This window comes from Struthio camelus, chromosome 3 (genome assembly GCF_040807025.1).
Source record: "Struthio camelus isolate bStrCam1 chromosome 3, bStrCam1.hap1, whole genome shotgun sequence".
Lineage (NCBI taxonomy): Eukaryota > Metazoa > Chordata > Aves > Struthioniformes > Struthionidae > Struthio > Struthio camelus.
The window spans coordinates 17,464,058-17,470,057 of record NC_090944.1 but is presented as its reverse complement, the minus strand read 5'-3'; the positions used below and the strand labels follow the sequence as shown (position 1 = coordinate 17,470,057).

The following is a 6,000-nucleotide window of genomic DNA, read 5'->3' as shown; positions in this document are numbered from 1 at the left end:
ATATGTGTATTAGCACCACAAGCACTGCTTTCCAGCTAAGCTACTCATAACCCAGTGTTCTTCCCTCAAGCTCATCCAACATCCCTATTTGCTTGTGGGAAAGCAAGGAAGTAAATTAGGAGTATTTGAAGGTGTAGTTAAAGAAATGCAAGTCATGATAAACCAGTATGAAAACATAGTACCTATTCCCATGCAGCTGAAGTCTGCAATAACCCCATCACATGCTATAAAGGATCTGTATCTTAAAAGGAAAAAAGTTTTTGAATAAAGAACGCTGATTTTTTTTTTTCAAGATTATATTGTTCATCAGTGAGACACACTAGGGTGAAGGACAAGAAGTAGATGCAAAGGCATTCGGTTCTTTATATTTTTTTCAATTTTATCCGATTGGTTTTAATTCTGACATTGGAAGCAAGATCATCTGCTATCATCACTAGCACAATCCAGATGAATTCAAAATATACGTAGCACTTGTCTTCATTGTTTTGAAATCTTTAGATGACTCTGGGAGAAGTTGCTTCAAGACTATCAATACCTTTTCAGTAGACAGTTAACATATCTAACATCCTAGGAATATTACCTTATCACATCTTAATCTATGTGAAGTAGGATTTTTTGTTTGCTGGGTTGTTTATTTTTGCCTTTGAAACACATTCTAGCCTAGTAAATCCATTTGCAAAGCTGAAGGTTTCTAAAGGCTGCAGAGGCAAGGGAAACATTTGTCAAATGTCCAGATATTTAAAACTGCACGATATAAATTCTCACTTCTGTTTTTATAAGGTATTTTCATAACACAGTGTTGTTTGTTTGCAATTATTGTTTGGCTGCAGTGACACAAGAAGCTGTTGGAGACGTTCAGCAGTCCTCATTCGAAACAGAGCAATTAGAAAAGATTGTGATGAAGTCACTTGCCCAGAGTCAAAAGCAAGTAAGTAGCAGAGTTAACATTAAAACTCAATCTTTTAGAATTAAAATCAAAACCTAATAAATTGTCTATAAGGCTAAACAATGATACAAAGTAATTTAAAAATATATCATACTTGAATATTATTAAATTATATTGTATCAACCTTGAATGACAGAAAAACTTGGAAATATGCTGATGAGAAAAACTCCAGCACAGATGAAGTAATTGTGACTCAGTACCAGGAAGACCTTAATTTGTGTATACGTAGAAAGATGTTGACCAAATTGAGCAAAAGTCTGATTCCATAGTCCCTTAGGACGTTAGAACTTTTTAAACATTAAAACACTTGAACGAAAACTGAAGACAAGTACCAGTGCTTGACAACTGAAAACACTACACATTTTTTCATACAGAAAGGGCAAAAAGTAATCTAATTTGATTTCACATAAAGGAAAACAATAAACAAAGGATGCATATAAAATCCCAAGGGCAAATATTCAGTTGCTGCATATTTGCTTTACTGGAGTTAGATTATTTGATATTTGTGGAGGTTCTGACCCTCAAATATTAAAATAGATACCAACTCCCTATTTCACGAAGAACAATAATTTCTGTTGAAAAAAATCTTGTTTTTAACTTCTTGATTTTCCATCCAGCTGCTGCTCTCTAACATGTGATATAAAAAGACTGAAGATTTTAAAATTGCTCCTATCTTTTGCAAGTAATTCACTGATTTCCAGTTCATGCAGGTAAAAAATTATTTCAGATAGGTCAGGTCTGAATTTCAATACTGGGTAGTTTTCCAGTCTTGCAACCCTATGTTCAGACTTAAAATACACACACACACAAACACACACACACACACACACACACACACATATATATATATACACATAGGTATTCCATCTGTAACTCTATAACCTCGGAGAAAAGTCAGAAACTTTCCAATGTGGAGATTTTCATCTATTCCAGATTATAGGACTGTGTATGTCAAAACTTTTGAAATTCATCTGTAACACAGCATGTTTCTACATGTTTATGTGCATTTCTACATGACTGTGTCTATTTTAAGTGATGTAAGCTATCTACGTTTCTGGCTTTAGGAGGTTCTTCCAGAGAGTTATGACAGGCACTGTAACACAAATTTTTGGGGTCATTTGAGAAGCTATCTCACATTTGAGAAATTGTCCAATGAAGTTGATTTGTGGGAAACTGTTAAGATCTGCTGATCTCTCCAGCGCTTAAACTCAAGCCACTGGATCAGTGATGATAAAAGTGAATAGGTTACTTAGTGGTTAACATGGAAACCTTTGCAATTTTCTCCTCCTAAGGGGACATGCTGCTCCATATTCATTATTAGGAAGAAGTCTGGAGGAAATCCATGGTAATATTAATTATTTTTAAATGTGCTTAGAGAGATATCACTGGTTTAATACTGTATACCATCTGGATCCAGATTCTGCAGTTTAATATTGTATACCATCTGGATCCAGATTCACTGCTCGAGAGAATGTTTATAGTTATGAACTGCATCTTCACTCTAAGATTTACACACTTTATTCCTTCACTTTCATGACTCTGTAAAATAATCAATTTCTAACTGAAAAATACAGAACTTATCTGAAACTGTATAAAGCCAATGCAAATTCTCAGTGAACTCTGGATCACGTGCCCTGGCCAGACCTTAAACTGAGGTAAAGATGCTTTCAATCACTGATGACTCACAGTGCTAAAGAAAGGGAGCTGTTTTTCCTTTTCTGCTGTGCTGCTCTGAATGCCATTGACAGTCAGCCCTGCAGAGAGATGGAAACAGAATGCAATCAGACTTCCAAATCTTCCCTTAATGCAGTGTCTTTCTTTGGAGCTTTTCCCTGTAGGGTACCTCTCAGATGGGGATAAGTAATGCTGTTAGTACATAATCCAATCAGTGATGCAGATTGCTCCTAGATAACTGAGAGCATCAGATATGTTTTTTTCTTCTGTTGTAAAGAAAGTGGCTTTTCTACAGTAAAAAGAGAAGAGGATGAGGCTAAGAAGTTATTAACAATAAGGCTTATCATATATTTTCTGCATATGATGTAGTTGGAAATGAGGTTTATCATAAAATATAAGAAACCAAAGCAAAAAGTGAAGCATTTCAGTGTCTTGGACAGGATGGCAGTTTGGTGCTCTCCTCTGCCCTGTTCTACTGTCCAGTCAGCCTAGGATGTACGCTTCTCCTTCTCGTTCCCAAAGTGAGTCTGTCTCTGGGATTGCCATGGTAGAGGTCTCATTCCAGATCTTTCACTTCCATTACCAGGTTCTCATCTCTCCCATTTTTTGTGTGTTAATATGGTGTTGCTAGCAGTGCGGTCTACAGACCCAACTACTGGGCTGAGACTTGCGATGTGTGATTTCTCTTTCCAGCCCTACATCTAACTTGTTATTCAAATTCATGTAATCTTTCCCCACCTCCGTCTCCCTCCTATCATTTCTCTATCTCTATTTTAACTGCAGACTTTTAGGGCCTGAGATTTGATCTCCCTTTTGAATATACAGTGCTGAGCATGGTGGAACTCTGAACATATCTAGAAAGCATGCAAATAATACAAAATCACAGAGTGGTGTCCCACCCACCCAGTTTAACCATCTAACTTTGGCCTGCTGAAGGAGTTGTCAAAATTGTCTATATAAGCAGTAGAGACAGGTGGGTGCCTCTGAAGCTCTCAGGAATGATGTCCTACAGGTATCCGAATTAAGAGCACAGTATTCTAGCTCTCCAGGCTTTCAGAAACATTTGCCCCTACTGTTTAAATTGTGTGCATATAGTGGATAAACCATATCTCATCCATAAATAGCAACAAAAAAGACAAACAGAAACATGTGTGGTTGTGCCAGAAGAACTGCATTATTCAGGTCTTATGATAAATGATTTCCTCAAAATCTCTCAGGATTCTTTTAAAGGTGCTTTAGTACCTCCCAGTTCTACTGAGCCAGTTTGTTTAAAGTGCATTTTTGGCGTCTGCTAATGCCTCTAGCAAAATGAAATCTACAGGTGTAATGTAATCCTCAAACAGATGTTTAAAGTGAAAAAGATATTGAGAACATATGGAAATGGCATTATTTACCCCCCTTGAATAATTTTTAATAACTTAAAAAATTTTTTAACCATATTCTTTCCATCTTTGTGCTCTATTTCTTGAGCATTTACCATATGAAGTTCCTTGTCAATCATATCAAAAGGAGCAGGGTTCAGATCTGTTTCCAGGTTGTCTTCTGCCTCTCATAGCGATTAGTGCACTGTCAGCAAATAATAAAACAATGTTAATAATGTTAAAAAATCATGATGTAAGCAGGTGTATTTCAGCACAGGTAAAATCTTTTAAAAATTATATTCAAGAAAGATTATCAGTCCTTTTCATATTAGTATTAATTATTGTAGCAATACTATACTGCTTAACCAAATAGGGGGATCCTGTTAGCTATGGTAGGTGCTACAGGAAACATAAGGTGAGAAAGCTTCCTGACTTTGAAGGCTTTACAGTCTAGAACAAGAGAAAGACTGGGAAGAAAACAGGTAGAGAGAGATGAAATGATTTTTTGAGGGCTGCTGAAGGAGAACTAGCAAAAAAACTCATGATTTATGGGTTGGAGGTTGGTCTGTAACCACTAGACCACACTTCTTTCTTTACCTGGTAGATTTATCAGTTGCTTTTAGTGCTACTAGGGAGAGGACCAGTTTTCTGGGGATAGATTCTGCCATGCACACTAGGGCTAATCTATTGTCTTTCCTGTTAAGAATGACGACTGAGCAAAGGAGAGGAACGTGGCCTACTTTTTCTGCCCTTGTAGAGCACAATGTAATACAGTTAAAAAAAATATTCTGGATGATTTCATTAGGCCCAAGTAAATAAGTCAGGTGCAAAATCAGAAAACAAAGTGTGCAGCTTGTATTCCGAGCTCGAAACCTCCACCTTCTCGTATAAGACAGAGCTACTTACAGCTTTCATATGGAGTTGGTGTTAATAGAGGTGAAGAGGTCAGTGCAGACTGGCTGTTTCTTGTCGTCTTCTTTTTACAGAAGCACAGCAAGGATCTCATTTTTGCATTGGTTAAAGGGGCACGGGTTGTCAAAATTCGTTAAAGGGGCACGGGTTGGCTTGAGAACTGGCTGGATGGCCGAGCGCAGAGGGTTGTGGTGAATGGCGCAGAGTCAAGTTGGAGGCCTGTGGCTAGTGGTGTCCCCCAGGGGTCAGTCCTGGGCCCAGTCTTGTTCAATATATTCATCAATGACCTGGAGGAAGGGGCAGAGTGCACCCTCAGCAAGTTTGCTGATGATACTAAACTGGGGGGAGAGGCTAACACACCAGAAGGCTGTGCTGCCATTCAGAGGGACCTGGACAGGCTGGAGAGGTGGGCGGAGAGGAACCTCATGAAGTTCAACAAAGGCAAGTGCAAGGTCCTGCACCTAGGCAGGAATAATCCCATGCACCAGTACAGGCTGGGGACTGACCTGTTGGAAAGTAGCTCTGCCGAGAAGGACCTGGGAGTGCTGGTGGACAACAAGTTAAACATGAGCCAGCAGTGTGCCCTTGTGGCCAAGAAGGCCAATGGGATCCTAGGGTGCATTAGGCAGAGTGTTGCCAGCAGGACGAGGGAGGTGATCCTGCCCCTCTACTCAGCCCTGGTGAGGCCTCACCTGGAGTACTGTGTCCAGTTCTGGGCTCCCCAGTACAAGAGAGACATGGCACTCCTGGAGAGAGTCCAGCGGAGGGCTACCAAGATGATTAGAGGGCTGGAGCATCTCTCCTATGAAGAAAGACTGCAAGAGCTGGGCCTGTTGAGCCTGGAGAAGAGAAGATTGAGAGGGGATCTCATCAACGTGTACAAGTATGTGAAGGGGGAGTGTCAAGAGGATGAGGCCAGACTCTTCTCCGTGGTTCCCAGTGACAGGACAAGAGGCAATGGGCACAAACTGAACCCTAGGAAGTTTAGTCTGAACAAGAGGAAAAACTTCTTTCCTGTGAGGGTGACAGAGCATTGGAACAGGTTGCCCAGAGAGGTGGTGGAGTCTCCTTCCCTGGAGATATTCAAAACCCGTCTGGATGTGATCC

At 39.7% G+C, this 6,000-nt stretch overlaps 1 long non-coding RNA gene across 1 annotated transcript in view; it reads left to right on the top strand.

The window, feature by feature from the left end:
- Window positions 1-843: 843 nt before the first annotated feature.
- Window positions 844-6,000, top strand: part of LOC104151918 (uncharacterized) — a 65,907-nt gene continuing 60,750 nt past the window's right edge. Inside the window, exon 1 of the long non-coding RNA XR_695885.2 lies at window positions 844-928. This is a non-coding gene — a long non-coding RNA (uncharacterized lncRNA). The remainder of the gene's footprint in view (window positions 929-6,000) is intronic.